The following is a 23,151-nucleotide window of genomic DNA, read 5'->3' on the forward strand; positions in this document are numbered from 1 at the left end:
ACTGCTTACCTTTTTACAATAGATACATATATAATGCAGTAATAAAGCTCAGTGTTTAAGATAAATATTACAGTACAAAATCTCAGCATTCTACTCTGAAAAGTAGTGTAATAGTCTTTTCACATTTTATTCGTCTCAATGTAAATCTGTATAAGCTCTGACCAGTAGAGGGGGCTGTGCGCTCACTGCATGAACCCCAAACTCCGCCCACGAGGACAATAATTGGCTCCGGAACTGCAGAATGCTCTTCTGTTATTGGCTCACCGTGGAAATGTCTGCATAAATTAAGGCATGTTTATGTATATTATGTGTACAGGAGGTAAACTGGGCGAGTCCTGTGTAAATAAGGTAGCGATAAGTCCGTTAATGACGTAGTGATTATGTAATTCAGGATGGTCAGAACTGCACTTGCTACTACTTTGATAAAAAAAAGGGTGACTGGGTTTTTACTATGTACTCATAATTGTGCAAAACAAAGGAGTTGCAGCCAGAAACAAAATAGTTTAAAAGTGTTAAAGTACAAAGTGTTCCGACAAAACAAATGACTACATAAACACTTTTGAAATAGTTGTTGGATCATGGAGCAGCTGCTGAGATCACCATTCTCCACACTGCGCTTTATCTTTGTGACTCAACTTTTTTTTTTAAACATGTGGACGATTAGAGAGAAATAAGGAAACAACAATGTACTTAAAAATAAAACAAAGTTTAATGTTGATATTAAAGTTAATTTAAGAGCTATTTAATAAATCGGAACAGGTTGTTACAGAGGTTACAGCCACCACCCTTGGGTCCTTACAGTCATGTGGGTGTTACCCTTACACATCCCACCTACCTAAGCATTATCACTGGCCAAGTACCCCCAGTCAGGGCCACTGTATTTCCTGTCAGTTTCTGTCATGTCAGTGGCCGCTTTCTGCTGGATAAATGTTCTTGCTGCCAGAATAACCAAGCCACCTACTGAGGTTTTGTGGGTAAGAGCTGTTTTTACTGCAGCGCAGGATGTAAATAATAGTAAGCAGAGCTAGATACATCTGAGCTCCCCTCAAGATCAGCTAAATGGAAATACAGCAGCAGGCATCATTTTACACAAAAACTTTATTTCATTCCTTTTCCCTTTTTACTGGATTCAACACACAAACGAAAACAGCGCTACAGAGATATGAAACACAGCCTGGAACAGCCACAAGAAAGCCTCTGTAATGCTTTTTATTATAAATATTATAAAACTGTTCAAATGTAAATGTCTGAATGTTCAAGGGGAAAACACATTGATTTTATAAAAATTAATTTCTTAACTGGCAATCAGTCAGGTCCCAGTCTTAGATCCCAACAGCCCTGATTCCTCACTTGATTTGTGTGAATTCCTCTGAAATCCTCTGGAGCAGGTGTTGGGTTTCTGCCGCCACAGGTTATGTCTGTATAATTCAGCTACCACCTGGGAGTCCGGTCCATGAGTTCAGTAACACACACACATACAACTCACTTTTTTCTCTTCTGATCAACAGTGTATTTATTAAATAAATATAACAAATTTGTTTAAAACATCCACTCCTTGGGGATGGGGCAAAAACCACATTAAACCAACAATGTGAAAAGAATATTATTGGAAATTTTGTTCAAATATTACACCTAAACATACACCTGTAAAATCAGAGACAATAGCTCACCTGCAGCTGCACGGTTTGTGTTAATTATCATCTAGTCTTTCAGCAGTGGACTCTGGACGCTGCTCACAGAACAATGTTGGCAGGAGATTGGTTGGTTGACTATTCTATTGTCAGCAGTGACACTGAGGGGTTAAAAACTCCAGCACTGTTGTGAGTCAACTGCACTAGCCCAACACACACTAACACCCCACCACAACCTCAGTGTAACTGCGGCACTTAGATTGATCCAGCCTTACAATATTATCTCCTCTGTGGTGATTTGTTGTCTTTAATAATGAAGTAATTACATACAGTTTTGTTTTGAATGCTTCAATGTGGAAGAACATTCTTCCCAATTTCTACAAATATCTTTCTGTACAAGCAAGAATAGTAGTACATCCCTTCATTGTGTTTGCAGAGGAGCTTACAAAGCCCCCTCAGTCCCACCCCCTCCCTTAACCTGTCAGATCACATCCTGCAGCGCTGGTCTTCACATATCAACCACAGCTGAAATGAGCAACAACTGAACAAACAGCAACCATCAAATTGTGGCCGGAAAGAGCAGTTTCAGCACTGCAGGTCTGTTTTAGCTGCACTTGCTGGAACATGCTTAAGGTGCTGCTGTATGTGAGAATCACACAGACCTGGATAAATGTGTTGTAGGGTAGATGTAGCAGAAAATATAACAGCCACTGAAACTTACCACACAACACAGTCACAGGCCCTGGCTGAGTTCTCAAGTATTTTTTTTTTTTTTTGCTCAAAACTCCTGACGCCTCTTTCAGATCTGGTGAGAGAGTGGCACTCTACAACAAAGAACAAACCACTGTTGGAATGAAGAAAATGGAACTGTTTAGGCATTACAATTACAAGAAACTTTTGTAGTCGTAAACAGTGATCCTCAAGAGCAAAGCAGAGGATCCAAACAGTTACAGAATACAAGAGGAAAAAATTATCTAATAGGCATCAATGACTAAATCAATTTCAGATGCTTTAAACAACAAAGTCGCAGTGTAACCACACCCACCCACCCCACTTCTTTTGTTTTAGTCACCCGCCTGTTTCCAAAGATCAAAGAAGATTGTGGACGACCCAATCGAGATAATCTCTTCAGATGTAGGAGCTAAAGTGGGGGAGGAGTTGGTCTGCAAGCTGACACACTCACCAATGTCATTTAAAAGACTTAATCAAGACAGGCCATGTCTTTGTGAACAAGTCAAACCATGGGAATTCAACATTAAAAATGTATTCTTTTTGAATGGGGAATACATATTACAACCTAACACTGAGACTTAACGTAACAATCAAATTGACATTAAACTACGATTCATAAAAGGAAATCCTGAATAAAGCTTTTAGGACAACTCTGTCCACACATGGAACGAGAGCGCCCTCCAGCAGGAGCCCCGAGAGACAACGCTACGCGAAAGACTTTCTTTGTTCTGGAACCCGCCACAATTCCTGTATATCATTTTATTTATTTATTTATATTTTCTTTATTTGTACAATGATTAATTTTTTCCTAATCTAGATGGTATAATCTTAAAAACCTTCCCGCATTTTTGAGCAAGTGTGATCCACCAGACTGTAAGACTGAATGTGTTGTTTCTGCTTTTGTGTTTAATGGCTCAGTCATAAAATTCCCCATAGAAATAATAATAATAATAATAATAATAATAATAATAATAAAATAACTAAATATATTTAACTTACAATTGTTATCTTTTTAATAAGATGTACAGGCCCAGTAAGTAATCTAAGACAGGAGAGACTCATCCAGAAATCACGTGGATTGAGAAGTTCCTTAGTTAAAGGAACAATCTGTAGGGTATAAAGTGTACTTAGTCGTAATTTCCAGGGTGTGTGGTCATAGATTAAGGAAATAGTCAAAGCTAAAACACTGCTGCCACTCACAGCTCCTATGATCTCGCCCTCCGAGGTCCTGCCTGTGATCCTGCCCTCTTATTCATTCATTGAATGTAACCACTAATCCAGTTCAGGGTCATGGTGGGCCCATAGCCACCTGGAATCATTGGGCACAAGGCAGGAACACACCCTGGAGGTCACAGGGCAACACACATACAGTCACTCACACCTATGGACACTTCTGAGTCACCAATTTTTTTCAGACATGGGGAAAAAAAGTCGCAGCCATGAAATGACCAAGAGAACAGAGTTAATGTTATATTTTACCCGACCTAAAAAGCCCCATTGCCCTTCTAAAAACCTCCATGACCAGAGACGGAGTAAAATGAGAGGAAATATTTGCCTTGTGTTTAAAAAGTGGAGGCTGTTTACAAGCAGCAACACTACAGACAACACTACTGGGATGGCTAATTTTCTCCTGAACATGTAACAGCAAATAATTTTTTAAAAAATATATAGAAGTACAGACACCTGTGTATAGATTAAAAGGAGTAAAAGCCACATGTTTTGTCTTTTGTGTAAAGAAAGTGAAGCATAGTGAAGTTTGAAAGGTGTTAAGACAGTTTTTTGTGTGTTTTATACAAAGAAGTTGAATGTGATTAAAAAGTGTAAATACTATTGTTTGTTTGTTTTAAAGAAATTAAAGCAGATTCATGTGTGTTTCCCCATGGTCTGTGTGTGTTTAAAACAAATTAAGGAGTAAGAAATGTGTTTGAAAAGGCTCACAAACGTACCTATTTAATGTGGAATAGAGAAATCAAGCTTGGTAGTATACAGCAAATATAAGCGTTTCTCAGGTCGGTAGATATTTTAGTGGCATGATGTACACTTGGTTGTGTGTTTTAAATTGATAAAATGGGAAATAAGTTTATTAAAACGAATTTTTTATTTATAAACCTCAAACTATTTAAGTGGAGAGCAAAAAATATAAAATGTTTAGTGACCTCACATACAATAGGTTTGCATGTTTTAAATGGATAAAATGGAATAACTGTTGCTTCATAAAGCTTCAAAAGCTATAGCGCTAACTTCGGCTCTTAAAGGCTAAGCACCACTTAATGGACCTCCATGAATATTTCACATTATTTTAGTTACTGACATATATACAGGGGTTGGACAATGAAACTGAAACACCTGGTTTTAGAACACAATAATATATTATTATGGTGTAGGGCCTCCTTTTGCGACCAATACAGCGTCAATTCATCTTGGGAATGACATATACAAGTCCTACACAGTGGTCAGAGGGATTTTAAGCCATTCTTCTTGCAGGATAGTGGACAGGTCACTACGTGGTGCTGGTGGAGGATAACGTTTCCTGACTCGCTCCTCCAAAACACCCCAAAGTGGCTCAATAATATTTAGATCTGGTGACTGTGCAGGCCATGGGAGATGTTCAACTTCACTTTCATGTTCATCAAACCAATCTTTCACCAGTCTTGCTGTGTGTATTGGTGAATTGTCATCCTGATACACGGCACCGCCTTCAGGATACAACTTTTGAACCATTGCATGCACATGGTCTTACTGGTGCAAAGTGCAATTAATGAAGATTGGCCACCAGGCCCCTGTAAGTATGAATTAAAATGAAAATAGCTGCTTAATTTGCTTTAAACTGACAATTTTATTAAATTGACGGAAAAACCCAAGCTCACTACAGAAATCCTTGAACGCAACCGTGACGTCACTGGTGGACAAAAGCTGAACAACGCCGCGGTAAAACACCGTTATGACTGACTGTTATGACAGTATCTAGCTAAATAACCAACATTATTCATGACAATAGCCTAGCAATAAGCTAAACTCAAATGTAGAGGTACCGTTATTCTTGTAAATGTGATCGAAGTCGAACTCGAATTCATCCGACACTATAAACCTCTGTAATGCAACTACGTAGCCGAGTATAATCTGAGCCGCCAAGTTTAGCAAGTCAAGCTAACGTTAACTAACACCAACTAAAACAGGCGAAGTGAGTGTCCTTACCCTGTTTACCTCCATGTTACAGAGGCTCTTGAACCCCTTTCGTTGGTGTCCTTACATGCCCATATTGTTGGAAAAGCGCCAGTGAAATGAGCTACAGATAACGGAGTGAGCGGAGGGTCCTTTCCAAAGTGCCCGTTTAAAGTTGACTAATTTAGTCCATTTTCTGGATATTTTGGGATCTTTGGGCCATTTGTGCACAGATGTCCCACTGTACACTGAATTATTGCAGCCAAAAACAACACACCTTTTCGTCATTTTGCATTAAATTAAGTGCAACTTCTAGAGTTGTTGTCTTCCATCTACGTCACAGGCAAGACGCCTATTAGAGTTTCCAAACACAGTTTGGGGGGGACGAACGGTCTTTTAAACCTTATTCCTTGAATTAGTAAGAAATGACATGTTTTCTGACTATCTGACTAAGTTAGGAACTCAAATTCCACTGTATTTATTAGTTTGACACTTTCATATAGCTGGTGCTTAGCCTACTGCAAAATCTAGCTCCTAAACGACATTTATGGTGGAAAGGAAAATCGATAAGTAACAGCAGCCTTGTAAATATTTCGGGTGGATTTGGACAGAAAAGACTTGTAAATGCAGGGAAATTATGACCAAATGTTGAACACTTTTCTGTGTATCTATGTTGATTGTGGCACATTCTTCTTAGCCATTATGGTCCAATTTCTTAAACGCCTCCCTTGCTTGTTTGTAGTTTTCCTCAAACTGGCAACCAGTTCGTGCTTCACATCTGGAGGAGGCAGACAGATCTCTCCACAGTTTTCAAACGGTATTATAGTATTAAATGTTGCTCGTTTAAGTATACATGGACCCCCTCTTTATCTCATACATTGTTCTGTATTTGGGTTAAAACTGTTTTGTTTATATGCTATGTGCAATGGAATGTGGAATAGTCCAATATTCCAATATCTTTATTTTAACAGAATTAATTCATCAGGGGGTGGCACAGCAGGTAGTGTCGCAGTCACACAGCTCCAGGGACCTGGAGGTTGTGGGTTCGATTCCCGCTCTGGGTGACTGTCTGTGAGGAGTTGGTGTCTTGATTCTGCCCGCTGGATTCCTGGGCAGGTTCTTAGGACTAAGCTCCACCTTGAACCTCTTTGGGGCCAATCACCCAGCAGCGGCCCTGCCGAACCCACGTGATCCAATCAGATCCCAGGCTCCTCCCATGGTTGGGAGTTAGAGAGCCATTGAAATAGGCCTGGGCAGACTGAATATTGAGTCAGTGAAGCTCCAGTAACAAAGGATATTTGGTGTTTGGTGTTCACTACAAGACTTAACAACAACAATAAACATCAACACAAATAAAAGTCTCTATTTCCACTCCCACAACAGACCACAGAAATGGAGGGGCTACACAACAAAATTCTTAAATGCATGAGGGTCTGTAATTTGTCATGTAAGCATTAACTGTTTTTTTTAACATTGTTAACATCTAAGAAATCTGAGATGTACTAGAGTCAGACATTCAAGCTGAAGTGCAATGTCATCTTGAGGCCACTGAAGCAAGGTCCATTTAAAAAAAAGGGATGCAGTGCTCAACAGACGTTCCCAGCATACTTTGTTCATAGAATACACAGACAGACAAACAAACATAAAAATACAGTTGTCAGGAACGAGGGGCGGATTGAGGGAGGCGGACGCACTCGCTAAAACACAGCTTTTTAATGAAGAAGAATAACAAAACAAAGATACATTAACATAACGAAAACAAACAGGGAGCTAACCAGGCTAAACTAAACAAGGGGAGCTAAACAGTGCAAACGGGACTGACAGACTAAAGAGAAAACGAAGGAACGAGAGAGGAAAAGAAACTACGACACGAAACAACGACTAGGGAAACAAACACGGAGAAACTGGAGACAGACGGACAGACTCGAAAACACGACCGACTAGACATGAGAAATGTGAAAGGTGAAATGAGAATGTGAAATGAACGACCAACAGGACACGAGTCAAGAGGGCTTAAATACTAACACAAACGAGACACACCTGGACAGATAACGAGGGGACGGGATAACAAATGACAGACGAGGCGGCGGAACAGAGGCGGGACGAGGGCGGAGACAAGGATATAAACAAAACATAGCCGGGGACAACAGACATGACGAGACGAAGGCGTGACAAGAGTGAGGGACTGGTACCCCCTCCAGGGTGTATTCCCGCCTTGCGCCCTATGATTCCAGGTAGGCTCTGGACTCACCGTGACCCTGAACTGGATAAGCGCTTACAGATAATGTATGAATGTCCACACAGCCCTGAAATAATCAGAATTGAATCAGTCCAGCTTTGTAATGTGAATGTAGTCTTAGCCCCAGCTCTGACAAACTTTAAACCAAAGCAATTGAAAAAAATCTACAAATATTACAGAATATTGCACAATTAACGTCCTTAACTAAAGCTACTGAATTCCTTTGGGAATACCACCACAGTGACGATTTTTCTTAAAATGTCTCTGCAATGTCTAAACAGGAGATGAAGCTGATTCTTGATCTCATCACATGAAGATTGTCTTGGTCCTGTTTATTTTAATAAACAGTTATTTAGTTATTAAATTAGGGTACATGATTTTTTTATTTGGTAGAAGGCTTCATCCCTTTGAAAACCTGGAGTGTGATTCTAATCTGTAAAATCACTTTAGAGGAATTAAGTTGTATTTAGTAATCATATATTTTTGATACATTCATATGTCAAGAACTCTTTTTAGATTTCTTTACATGCATTTCATTCTGTTTTTCTCTCTCTCTCTCTCTCTCTCTCTCTCTCTCTCTCTCTCTCTCTCTCTCCCTCTCTCTCTCTCTGTGTGTGTGTTTAAGATCAGAGGAAATGGTGTTTAACACAGTGCACTTCTCTGACACATCTGGAGCAGTATGGAGTTCAGTTGTCTCTGTGTGATGCTCTGTGAGTATTAAAAGTTCTTATTGTATCTTAATTAGAGTGAGTGTGTCAGAAAATTTGACACAATCTAAGACACATGTTTATACACACAAAAAAATGTATTCTTCAGTTTATTTCAGACATTCTTGAACAATTCAATTACATTTTCAGTGAATGTACCTCATTAGTTAAGTGTAAACTTTAAACAGGCAGGTTGAGTTAAAACAGGCACAGGGTCTTTTAGTAACATTTTTGTCTGTGTTTTATTTTTATAAGTTTTACTGAATGTAATATTTTGGTAACCCTGGTAAGTTAATTGTTTATCAGAAAGTTATTTATAAAATATGTTTTAATATGGAGACTTTCGTGTTGAGTCTGTATGATTATATGATTATATGAGTATATGATTCAGATGATCCAAAACAGAAATTAGGGAATTGTTTCATTAATTTATTTTGCACTGATCCAACACCGTATATGACAGTAGTTTGTAGTAATTTTTTTCTGCAATGCACACACTGCCTTCTTTTCCTTCTAAACACAGTTGGTAGTTATCTATTACTGGTATTTGTCCAACATCAGTGTGAAATTTGGAACTGAATTTTAGAGTGGGAAATAAACCAATCCGTTACCATAAAAGCTCCAGTCTGCAATAACTGCTCTTATTGTGTCATGGCTATATTTCCTGTGACTGTTGTTCATTTCATGCAGCTAAATTTAATAGATGATTTAACATGATTCTGCTAGAGACCAAACCACAATAAAATCTCTACATGAACCTAACCTTCATAAAATCTGTTTTTAACCACAGATTTTAGAAACACATAAAAAACAAAGACTTTTACTCCCATTAACACAATAACAGAATATGCAGGTGTTATGTAATGGACAGTTGTTGTTGTATTTCTATTCACAAGTCTACAGAACTGTGTGTAATTCTTAGGCACATAAGATGATGATTATTGTTTAAAATTATTATCTTCTTAGTAAGTGTTTTTAGTGTGTGGTGCATGTGGTTATGGTGTGTTAGTGTGTGTTAGTTACACTGCTATGAGTGAATCAGACACTCGTCTTTTTACTGAAACATGAAACTGTTTATTCTTTAACTCACAGTGCTTTTGATTTTTGGTGTATACTTTTTTATTTATTTTTCTTTTTCCTTTCTATATTTCCCTTTCCCTTATGTGGCATCTATCTCTTGACTGGTTGCCTCTGTAAATAAGGACATTTCTTTAAATACTTGCCTTGTTTTTGTATTAAAAGTTAAATTAAAAAGTAATAAACAACATTTAAAAAACTGCTGCTGGAGTTTTTAAACACCATGCTTTTAAGACATGACCCACCACCCACAAGCTTTGTGGTGGTCCTGTGATCTTGAAGGGGTCCGTTTAAGAACAAGGTGAAAGAGACACAGATGATCTAAAGTCTGTCAGTGCATCCATCAGTGGATGATTAAATTGTCCATGATCCTTTGTGACCCATGTTTTGTCAGACTCTACTAAACAGGTTTAAGGATAGGATAGGAAAGGATATTTTAGTTGATTTGCCTTTGAACTAAACCCAAGCCAGTGACATGAGCTGCAGATTTTTAGAGCCTTAACTTCTATTCAATTACATTTTTATGTTATTTGATGCATCTAAAATGATTTTAATTTGCACCTTATTTATGTGATTGTAAATAGTGTATTTTTACTTAATGATAAAAGCTCCAGCTCTTTCAGATTTTTTTCATTCTGTGTGTTTTACCAGTTGATATTTCACACTAATACGTCATGTCCTCTGTTTCTCTCTCTGCTGCAGTGCTGGTTGTTCTCTTCCACCGTGGACAAACTCAAGGTGAATCATTACATGCATCTACTGAACTCTCTCATTATCATTCACATTCAAAGAGTATTACAGAGTGTATTCTTCACATTTTGATGGCCATATGAGGACACATATGTGGACTCTGATATGTTTTCTTCCATTAATTATAGTTAAGAAATTATACTGTATATTGACCCAGTGCTGTAGTGAATTGTTGAGGGAGTGTGGCCTAAATGTGGATTATATGGACATTCTAATACTAAACCATCAGCAAGTGTGTATACACTACACAGATAGACTTTGTTAAACAGGTCTGGACATTTCAGTTATTAATCCTGCTTATAGCTCTTGTGCAAAACTGCCTGAAAAATTATGTGAGAAAAAAAGTCATAAAAGTACGATGGAGTTTTAGGGCCAAGGCATTGAAAAAAAAGATTCAGAGTCAGAGTTCTGTGAATAATGTTGGAATCATTCTGAGAATATTTTGGAATGATTCTGAGATTAATGTCAGAAAATTTAGAGTAATAGTGTTTGGATTATTATTTATTATAATATTTAGATAGACTCAGACCGCGACCCTGAAATGGAGAAGCGGAGAAGAAAATGATGATGATGATGATGAGATAGACTCAGTCTGTGCACCACAGACTGAGTTGTAAAAGAAGCAGTCAATGAAGTGAACAGAATGATTTATTAACCCCATCAGTGACTGTGATGCATACAGGTTTAGTTTTTTGTACAAATTCATAACGCAATGGAGCCTTGTGGGCACACCGGAGTTCCACTATTTCTGGATTGACCATTTTCATGATCATTAATTGCTGCCTTTTAAATAAACATGTTCTTGCACAAATTCAATGAATAAATACGAATCACAGTCTAGTCCAGATGTGCCAGAGGGCTGATTTATTCTTGAATTCTATGCCATATTATGATTTCAGCAAAACACTGAATTCCTTAATTACACTGTGGTTGTGTCTTTTTCATTATATCTGCAGTGAAATATTTTGACTTTGCACATTATTCTCAGAATTATTCCAACATTCATTTCAGAATTATTCCGACATTATTCTGACCTTATTCTCTGTATATTTTTTTCTTTTTTTCAATGCCCTAAAACTTTATATAGTCGTATAAAAGAGACCAACTATGACTACCTTTTTTTTATGATTATTAAAATAATTTTACCTGGAGGAAATATGAAAATATGCAAACCCACTACAGAGAAAAACTGAATATATTGTTTTCTTATTTTTACTTTAAAATGAAACATTTCCAATATTTTAGATCTAAAAAATAAATAAGTTTGATCCAAGTAGAGCTAATGATGTTATGTTTAACAAAACATGTCACTTGATCAAGGGTGGCCAAAAGTTTGAAGAAAACTATACATTGTAATTCATTATTTAATATCAACAGGACGTAAACCCAAACTGAGTGTGGAGCCGCAGGGCATAGTCTTTACTGGAGACACAGTTACTCTGAGCTGTGATCCACCATATTCGAATCAATGGGAGTTTTACTGGTGGAATGTCTCTTGGAATTTACAACCTCTTCTGATTCCTGAAGACAGACACAACAACACAGTCAGTGTAACAGTGTCTACTCCAGGAGAAGTAACATTCCAGTGTGCAGTGAGTTGGCCAGGTTACATTTATGAGTACAGTGACACCGTCAAGATAATAGCCAGAGGTATGTATTTTTGTATGTATGATTACTTTTTTATGTGTGTGATACCTGTATTACATTGTTTATATAATGATTTATAAATGTAGTGCCTTATAAATATATATATATTTTCCTGTATTCTACCTTTAGTGTTTCTTTAAGTGTTGTTTATTTGATGGTTTATGACAGTTTTGGTGGTTTATCAGGTCCAGTACCTAGAAATTAGGAGAAATTAGTAAGGGGCGAAGCAAGGTAAGTGAACGAGACGAGTAATGCACGTCAGTTGTAATAACTTTTATAACATTTTGCCTTCAAATAGGCACTTTAGAGTCCTGACATCAAAACTTATTAGGTTTAGGAGTTGGTTAATACCTCAGTGAGTTGGGATGCTAAAAGGGAATATCTGTGATTGTTGGGAAACTCAGCTTTAAGCTCAGTGTCTTTAAAGGTAGAACAATAAATTTAACGTATATAATGACTGTTGTTTGAATGTGGCTGAAGTTAAACTTGTCTCTCATTTTTATACACTGTTTGAATTACTACAGAAACTAATTTTTTAATTTGAGTTGTTTAGTTTTGTAGCACTTTCGGTAATGCTGTCAGCTGTCTTCCGAATTTGGAGATATTTCCAACTTAAATGATCTGATTTGGAGTCCTCTCCTTTGTCTAAAACAACTCCAGATGCCTCTGTGTGTGTGTGTGTGTGTGTGAGAGAGAGAGAGAGAGAGAGAGAGAGAGAGAGAGACAGAGAGTTATTATGAGAGGCCGTCTAGGGCAAAATACAATGAAATAATTGCACACTATACACTGAAAAGTCATTATGTGCACACTACACTGAAACATATGTGCACTACACTGAAACACTTGCACACTACATTGAAACACATGCGCACTACACTGAAACACTTGCACACTACACCTGTATATCTCAGTGTAACAGGAAGGTAGTTTCTGAAGAACTGAACATGCTCAGTAGCACAGAGGGAAATAATGTTTGATAAATTCCACAGCTTTGAGTTTTTCAAGAAATGAACAAACAATTCCCCCTCTCAGTTTGTATCGGTCTGTGCAGGTGACAGAGTAGGTGCTGAAACACTGATCTAAAGTGAATTAGAGACTGAATCTATGAATAAAGGACACCCAGTAAACTCACAGCAGTGCACGACTGTGAACTGCGACCCAGTGAGCGCTGTGACTGCAGACTGCTGTGAGTTTACTGCGGCCCCCTGTAAAACCGAGAGGAGTAAATGTTTGTTCATTCCTTAAAAAACAAATCTCAAAGCGCAGGTGTTTAAAGTTAAATTAAAAAATATAATTTATATTATATTAAATAATATAATATAAATGTTGTGCGCAAGTGTTTCAGTGTAGTGCACAAGTGTTTCAGTGTGTTGTGCACATGTTTCAGTGTAGTGCACAAGTGTTTCAGTGTGTTGTGCACGTGTTTCAGTGTAGTGCACAAGTGTTTCAGTGTGTTGTGCAAGTGTTTCAGTGTAGTGCACAAGTGTTTCAGTGTGTTGTGCAAGTGTTTCAGTGTAGTGCACAAAGTGTTTCAGTGTAGTGCACAAGTGCTTCAGTGTAGTGCACACGTGCTTCAATGTAGTGCACAAGTGTTTCAGTGTGTTGTGCAAGTGTTTCAGTGTGTTGTGCAAGTGTTTCAGTGTAGTGCACAAGTGTTTCCATGTGTTGTGCAAGTGTTTCAGTGTAGTGCACAAGTGTTTCAGTGTGTTGTGCAAGTTTTTAGTGTAGTGCACAAGTGTTTCCATGTGTTGTGCAAGTGTTTCAGTGTAGTGCACAAGTGTTTCAGTGTGTTGTGCAAGTTTTTAGTGTAGTGCACAAGTGCTTCAGTGTAGTGCACAAGTGTTTCAGTGTTTTGTGCAAGTGTTTCAGTGTAGTGCACAAGTCTATTAGTGTGTTGTGGAAGTGTTTCAGTGTGTTGTGCAAGTGTTTCAGTGTAGTGCATAAGTGTTTCAGTGTGTTGTGCATGTGTTTCAATGTGTTGTGCACGTGTTTCAGTGTAGTGTGCACAAGTGTTTCAGTGTAGTGCATAAGTATTTCAGTGTAGTGCACAAGTGTTTCAGTGTGTTGTGCAAGTGTTTCAGTGTAGTGCACAAGTGCTTCAGTGTAGTGCACAAGTCTATTAGTGTGTTGTGGAAGTGTTTCAGTGTGTTGTGCAAGTGTTTCAGTGTAGTGCATAAGTGTTTCAGTGTGTTGTGCATGTGTTTCAATGTGTTGTGCACGTGTTTCAGTGTAGTGTGCACAAGTGTTTCAGTGTAGTGCATAAGTATTTCAGTGTAGTGCACAAGTGTTTCAGTGTGTTGTGCAAGTGTTTCAGTGTAGTGTGCGCAAGTGTTTCAGTGTAGTGCATAAGTATTTCAGTGTAGTGCACAAGTATTTCAGTGTAGTGCACAAGTATTTCAGTGTGTTGTGCAAGTGTTTCAGTGTAGTGCACAAGTGCTTCAGTGTAGTGCACAAGTCTATTAGTGTGTTGTGGAAGTGTTTCAGTGTGTTGTGCAAGTGTTTCAGTGTAGTGCATAAGTGTTTCAGTGTGTTGTGCATGTGTTTCAATGTGTTGTGCACGTGTTTCAGTGTAGTGTGCACAAGTGTTTCAGTGTAGTGCACAAGTATTTCAGTGTAGTGCACAAGTATTTCAGTGTAGTGCACAAGTATTTCAGTGTGTTGTGCAAGTGTTTCAGTGTAGTGCACAAGTGCTTCAGTGTAGTGCACAAGTGCTTCAGTGTGTTGTGCACGTGTTTCAGTGTAGTGCACAAGTGTTTCCATGTGTTGTGCAAGTGTTTCAGTGTAGTGCACAAGTGTTTCAGTGTGTTGTGCAAGTTTTTAGTGTAGTGCACAAGTTCTTCAGTGTAGTGCACAAGTGTTTCAGTGTTTTGTGCAAGTGTTTCAGTGTAGTGCACAAGTCTATTAGTGTGTTGTGGAAGTGTTTCAGTGTGTTGTGCAAGTGTTTCAGTGTAGTGCATAAGTGTTTCAGTGTGTTGTGCATGTGTTTCAATGTGTTGTGCACGTGTTTAAGTGTAGTGTGCACAAGTGTTTCAGTGTAGTGCATAAGTATTTCAGTGTAGTGCACAAGTGTTTCAGTGTGTTGTGCATGTGTTTCAGTGTGTTGTGCAATTGTTTCAGTGTGTTGTGCAAGTGTTTCAGTGTAGTGCACAAGTGCTTCAGTGTAGTGCACAAGTTTATTGGTGTGTTGTGCAAGTGTTTCAGTGTAGTGCACAAGTGTTTCAATGTAGTGTGCAATTGTTTCAGTGTGATGCGCAATTGTTTCAGTGTAGTGCACAAGTGTTTCAGTGTTGTTGTGCATGTGTTTCAGTTTGTTGTGCACGTGTTTCAGTGTGTTGTGCACAAGTGTTTCAGTGTGTTGTGCACAAGTGTTTCAGTCTAGTGCATAAGTGTTTCAGTGTAGTGCACAAGTGTTTCAGTGTGTTGTGCAAATGTGGCAATGTAGTGTGCACATAAACATTTTTCAGTGTGTAGTGTGCAAGTGTTTCATTGTATTTTGCCCTAGACGGCCTCTCATATGTTACAACAGTTTCAAGCCTGCAAACAGATTGGAGAGTGATGATGAAAGATCTTCTGAAATTTATAAAACGTGTTTTTTGATTACAAACTACAAACAACTGAACTGTTAAGATTTACTCATATGTAGTAATGTGATTTTACAAATTTAATATCAATAAAACACCTTATACATTTGTATGAAGAGGTGTCATAAATGCAAATATCTGCTTGCAAGAGGAGGTGGCTGAGATTTGTATTTGCTCTTTAGCTGCCCGTCTTAAAGTAACTAGGATTATTATTATTATTATTATTAATAACAATAACAATAATAATAATAATAATAAAATAATAAGTTATCTAAATTATATTTGAAAATCCATAATTATTGTAATCTTTAAACCCATCATTTCTTATTATTATAATATTAAGTATTTTTAGTATGTTAAATTTAAGTATATGATGAACGTCACACATGGAGATACAAGGTTTTATGTTTAAAGAATATGTTTAAAACTATATAGGAGATTGAAAAAATGTTTATATTCTGAAGTAGTGTTTGACCATTTTTTGGATAGTTTGTGCAGAAATTCTGTCACAGCAGTTGGTATTTCCAGATTCATTCAAAACTTTTGAAAAACAAACAAAATAAATGGGGATCAAATGTTTTGTTCTGTTATGATAAACATTTGTAAAGTATTTGTAATCTTTGAACAGAGACACCAGAGTGTAGGGTTAAGGTCCAGCCATCCGAGAGCGTTTTCATTGGAGAGAGAGTCACTCTGACATGTGAAATGAAAAGTGGATATTCCTGGAGTTATGAGTGGTATAAGGGTGACACTCTGGAGTCTCTACACTCTGAGACATATGAAATCTCTGAAGTTGCTCAGTTTGATGCAGGTATTTACAAATGTAAAGGAACAGGATCTTCAGACCAAGAAAACACACACAACTGTGACGCGGTTACACTGTCTGTATCAGGTGAGTGTGACATCTTTATTACATTATTTCAGATATTAGTTATTAATATAAAAATCACATACAGAAGACCCAAAATGACACATTAAAACATGTGACATATTAGAACTAACAGCTGAAAATATAATTTTACACAACTTAAATGTATATACAGTCATGTCAAAAAGTTAGCACACCCTATGAAAATCTTTGTCTTTTGAACATATTTAAACATATGGACATTTGAGCTTTATTTGAACAGTATTGAGAGATGGAACTTATATTACTAAACTAATAAAACTGAAGAAATAACTTATAAACATGAGTTGTAAAATGTAAGTTAGGACACCCCTTATTTATTACTATTTGAAATGTCTATATTTAGGATCAGTTGCACAACATTAGGGTGGCACAGCAGGTAGTGTCACAGTCACACAGCTCCAAGGACCTGGAGGTTGTGGGTTTGAGTCCCACTCCAGGTGACTGTCTGTGAGGAGTTGGTGTGTTCTCACCGAGTCCACGTGGGTTTCCAAAGGGGGAAATATGCCCTAATACCAGCGGCACTTAAGCTTTACTTTTGGCAGACGGAGTTAATACCTCAGTCGACGGGAGCTTAGTGTCGTTAAGGAAGAGAAAGAGATTTATTCGGGTCTTCACCATAGCTCTGATTTTTCCAATTTTCATTCGGTTTGTCTCCAAACAACGACTAAGTATGTTAACGGGCCCTGCTAAACTCCACATCAGTCACAGCATTTGGCTAGTTGTTAGCTCCTATGCTTACGGTACTATTTGGTCACCACACCATTTGTTTAAGCACAATTATGGATTGTATTATTGGATATGTAGGTCTGTATTCTTACTAGTAAAAATGTTGTAATTGATATCTGAAATGGAGTTGTTACTAGTAACAACTACATTAGAGAGATCTTGAATTAGCTTTCTTACTAGTACAAGTTAGGACTTGTATCGCTGGTGTCATTTTGGGCTAAAACGGCTTCTTCATATCCAAAATATTACATTTTCACTAGTAAAAATTCAATTTTTGATATCAGGAATTGATTTTTTACTAGTGAAAATTTAATTCTTGATATCAAAAAATAAATTTTCACTAGTAAGAATTCAATTTACTAGTAAAAATTCTATTTATACTAGTAAAGACTCGATTTATACTAGTAAGAATTAAATGTTTACTAGTAAAATTGAATTCATACAAGCATTAATTATTTTTTTACTAGTAAGTAATACCAACTATAATTTTTAGTAGTGAAAATAATTTTTTTTACTAGCAATTTTTTAAGGCTCACAGGTAAAACCTATATTATTACATGTGAAATGTATAATTTTACTGGTTGTAATTGAAATATTGCATGTAAAAATAAAATGTTTTACTAGTTTTGTAAAAATGAATTGAATTTCATACCAAGAATTGAATTTTTACTAGTGAATATTTATTTTCTGATGTCAAGAATTCCCCATTAAAATGAATGGGTAAACCCTTGAATTATCACTAGTAAGAATTCAGTTTCTACTTGTGAAAATTTCATTTCTGATATCAGAAATTACATTTTCTCTAGTAAAAATTCAGTTTTTGAAATCAGAAATAAAATTTTTACTAGTGAGATTTACTAGTAAGGTTTAAATTCTTATCAGTAAAAAAAGCTGCTTTACTAGTAACAGTTGAATTTTCACATGTGCAAATTGAATTCTTGATATCAAGAAAAAAATTATTAAAAGCTAAAACGGCTTGCCATACTAATGCATATATTTACTAGTAAAGAGTTAATTAGAGAAATCTTGAATTCGCATTTTTACAAGTCAGAATTCAATTCTGGATATGTAGACCATGACTTTTTATTAGTAAGAATTTCCTTGTAGATAAATTACATTTGTACTAGTATAAAAATTATTACATATATCTCTAATTGGAGTTTTTACTAGTAAGAATTAAATTATGGAAATGAGAGGGTGAATTAAATGTAAGTCAATGGAGAATTATGACTAGTCATAATTTTATTAGAGATATGTCCTCCTGGCAAACTGACTAGTCAGAATTTAATTATGGGTATGTAGGTCTGCATTCTTACTAGTAAAAATGTCGCAATTGATATTTGAAATGGGTGTTGTTACTAGTAAAAACTACATTAGAGAGATCTTGAATTAGCGTTCTTACTAGTCAAAATGTTATGGTATCGCTGGTGGCATTTTAGGCAAAAACAGCTTGCCATATGCTCTCCTTTTATTTCGAAAACAGTATTTTTCAGAAAAGTGAAAGAAATTCTGTTATTTTTTTAAGCAGATTTTGACCACTATTGGGTTTTATGTCAAGAAAATTACTGATAACACAAAGGGTGGTGGGTATTTCCAGATTCAGTAAAAAACGTAGAAACACCAAAAATGGGGATACAAGGTTTTGTTCTGTTATGAAAACATTTCTAAAATATTTGTGATCTTTGAACAGAAAGACCAAAGCCTACAGTGAAGATCCAGCCAGATCAGATTGTTTTTATTGGAGAGAGTGTCACCCTGACATGTGAAATACAAAGTGGATATTACCAGAATTATGAGTGGAAAAAGCATGGTGTCCAGCTCCATGGATCTCAACAACTGGACCACTACCACATCTCTAAAGTTGATTGGTCTCATGCGGGTGATTATACCTGTAAAGGAACACACTCAGACCGAATATACACACACACCAGTGAATCTGTTAGGCTGAGTGTATCAGGTGAGTGTGACCTAATGTCTTATAAAAAATAAATTATTTTTTTCCCTCTATAACATTAGAGGAGTAGCTTTCTTTTGCTCAGCAGAGTATTGATATGGTAAAAATATTTCTCATATAATTAAAAGCTGAGATTGACATAAAGGTCTTTAATTTTATTGTTGCTTACGTGTAAATACAATGTTTCAGGCAGATGACTGGAATGATGAGAAGTCCAAAGTAGAATTAGTTTTAGGGACTTTCAGTTGGTTGTACTTGGAGGACCTGGTATCATATTTGGTGGACACCAGTTGTTTCAGATGTTGTAGGTATGGTTATGATTGACTGATGGGGCTTTTCTAAATAATTGAACCAGTGTATACTGCCGTGAGTGTGTAAGGAAGAACAGCTAAACATAAACATGAGCAGTGATGAGTTCAAAAGTGGGCATTTGTAACAAAACGGAGAGCTGAATTGTACAGAGCATCAAGCGTCTGAAGGGAAATTTTGCACTCTGATCTATCAACACTATTACCATAATCAAGCTGCACCAAAGTGAGTAAAACAGCATGAGTGAAGGAAGTGAGGTTTAGCCTTGACTTTCCATTGTGGTGAAAATGATAATGAACTTTCTCACCTAACACCTAGATATTTCTTATCGGTAATTTTTGTCATTGGTTCAGTTCAAACATGAGTTCAGTTACTGCCCTTCCATCCAAACCACAAAATTATTGCCCTAGAGATGTTTAATGATAAGCTCAGAGTGGTGAAGCTGTTTTGGAATTGTAGAAAGATATGCTGGATTCTAGACAGTACACGATCAAGAGAAGAGCCAGAGTCAGGAACAAAGCAGAGTCCAAAAAGACAAAAACACATGGTAAAAAAGTACGAGCTGCTATCCAAAAATCTTAGTGAAAATAAAGGAGATACAATCAGAAACAGAAAAATCCATTTAAAAACTGCAGGAAAAACCCACTCAGAAATGTGAATAGAATTCACACAACTCACACAGAGTTCTAAAGGGGAATAGAGTGGGGGTTGAAGGGGGCTTGTGATAAAGGGGATAAAGTCTGGGATAATTTACAGTTGATGGGGCATCAGTCAGTATTCTTGTGGGAGCTATGGGAATTTGAACCCTTTTTTTCTCACATTTTATTGTGTACTGAAACAGACTGATGGGGTTTTGTTTGTTTTTATTCTTCTTCTAGAACAAACTAGGTCAGACTTTAAATAGGATAAAATGACATTGGCCAGATTAGTGTTTGGTCTGACATTCCGTGACTACATAAAACAGCATTCTGGGCTTTTTTATAGACAAGCTGATCTATATACAGGTGAACAGATATTTCTGAATGAAATGAACTCTGTGTTGTTGTGAAAAGAAAAGCCGCTGTGCTGACGTAATCATTTCATATCAGCAGTAGAACCCAGACTGACAGTGGAGTCTCAGAGTCTTTACTGGAGACACAGTTACTCTGAGCTGTGAGCTGCCACAGTCAGAATCTTGGATGGATGCTTTATTGATCCCAAGGAAACTTAGCAATGTGATGACTTCTGTATCCTTTTATGTATAACTTGAGTTCAGAATTAAGACTATGGGTTTTCTTTACTATATGAAAGATATTAAGAGAATGAAAAAAAATGTGTTTGGGGTTTGATTGTGAAGAAATTCTGTCATAGCAAAAAGTGCAGTTTATTTTCAGATTCATTCAAAAATTGAGAAAAATCAATCAAAAATAGTGATACAGGGTTTTGTTCAGTTATGACAAACATTTCTAATGTGTTTGTGATCTTTTAACAGAGAGACTGACACCTACAGTGATGGTTCAGCCAGATCAGAGTGTGTTCATTGGAGAGAGAGTCACTCTGACATGTGAAATAGAAAGCATATGTCACTGGAATTATTTGTGGTATAAGAAAGGTGTTCATATTCGCAAATATCAAAGCAAGGAATATGTCATCAGTTCTGTTGCTCAGACTCATAAAGGTGATTATACCTGTAAAGGAAAAGGATCTTCAGACCGAATATACACACACACCAGCGCCCCTTTAACACTGACTGTATCAGGTGAGTGTGACTGCATTGTTTTTAATTCTAAGAGTTATTCGTTTATAAATACATTATAAATATTTAAATTCATTACTTTTTTCTGTTATAGCTTCAGGAGATTAGATTTTTTCAGGAGATTATTGAGACTTTCTCCACTCCTCCAAAGTTCAGTTTTACATGTTGTTTCCATTCTCTGCTTCTCAAAGATCCAAATAAATCCAAACACATTCAGTGATGTTGAGGTCTGGACTCTGGGGTGGATTGATTATTGACATTTACACGTCCTTTCAGACCCAGAGCTCACAGCAGGAGAGTAGATGTTTTCAGGAGTGTAGATGAAAGCTCTAAGTGTTGTTTGTCTGATGGAGACAGTTTAATGGTTTATCAGATCCAGCACTTTCCTACACATTGAGTTTATATAACTAGTGAGTAAATCTTCACAAACAATAGGGGCAGTGAACACACACAACCAGAGCAGGTGGCTACAGTTTGGGGCCTGACTCTCACCTTATTTCTGCACATGGCATGTTGGGAGAGAGTGGGGTTTGAAGGGGACTGATGAGGATAAACGCGAGACAGGTTTGGGAGAATTAACCGCTGATGGGCACTGGTCAATATTCTGATGGGGAGGACCCCTGGTGGGTGGGCTGGGAATAGCACACGAATTTTCTGTAGAGTTTTCTAGAATAAACTTTCTAAAATAAAATAGGTTATATTTAAGTGGTGTAAAGGTGTAAAAATGACATTGTCCTGCTACTGTTTGTTCTGACATTGTGTGACAATTGAACAGCACCGGATTCTCCTGTGGACGATCTGATCCATAAAACAGATGGTGATTCATGTTTAACTGTAGCTTTATCAGAAAATTGGCCCACTTAATTTTTCACACACAACACAGTGTAACTTTGCTACTTTAATCATTTAAATTTTTTGTAAATTACCCTATTAAACATAATGCTCCAAAAAGTAAAAGTGGCACAGTATGTTTCTGAGTTTTTCTGTGATTCTGAGACTGAAAGCAGTGTGTAAAAAAGAGAGATTTTCAATATAGTCATTCCATTAATTGAACTTTTTTGCTTAATCTACAGTAGCACCTCGACCTACACTCACCATTAAAGAAGCTGTACTGACAGTAACTCTGAACTGTACACTGGGTCAGTCTGCTGGATGGACCTTCTACTGGTCCAGAGACACACAGAGTCCTGAGATCAACACCAGCTCCTCCATCTACACCATCAGCTCAGTTAGTGACTCTAATGGAGGTCAGTACAGGTGCAGAGCTGGCAGAGGAGACCCAGTCTACTACACACACTACAGTGATGCACTCTGGGTAAACGTCACTGGTGAGTAAGAGACTTTCACTAAGTGATGATATTTATTGCTATTAGGACTGAACATGTAATGATTTATATTTACATCACTACACACACAAATAGTCAACATTATTCAGAATTCATAACACATCTTCCTTCCACACCATCAAACCTTTCTCTGGGAACTGGCGTCAGTGTATATGTTTGTTAATTAAACAATTCTTAGTATCTTAGTAACAGGCAGAGACTTTACAGGAAAATAAATATTTGGTAATAAATGTAACAAAACTAGGTATGTGAATTAACAAGGAAAATATATCAAATTAGGTTTAAAAAGTTAAAAATTATTGTAGCAGCTCTGATTTAATTTATTATATGTAATGTGTTAGTATTTTTATTTAGTTTTATTGTGATTAGATTTTAATAAAGTTTATTGTCTTTTCTTTAAACATTAATTCAACACAAGGGTCCAATTTTATAAATGACATAAACCTAAATCATCTGCCCCATGATCAGACAAAAAATTAATTTTCTTACAAATTATTTTACTAAATTTGAGAAAATCTTAGGCACTGCACACTCCCAGAGAAAGGAGAGTCACCTGGATCTCAGTCACAAGTGAAAAACAACTTCAGATTACTTTACCCTTTCTCTAACTCTGTGGTGAAGTATTTAAATATAAACCAAAGTCTC

The sequence above is a fragment of the Hoplias malabaricus genome, chromosome 14 (assembly GCF_029633855.1).
Source record: "Hoplias malabaricus isolate fHopMal1 chromosome 14, fHopMal1.hap1, whole genome shotgun sequence".
Taxonomy (NCBI): domain Eukaryota; kingdom Metazoa; phylum Chordata; class Actinopteri; order Characiformes; family Erythrinidae; genus Hoplias; species Hoplias malabaricus.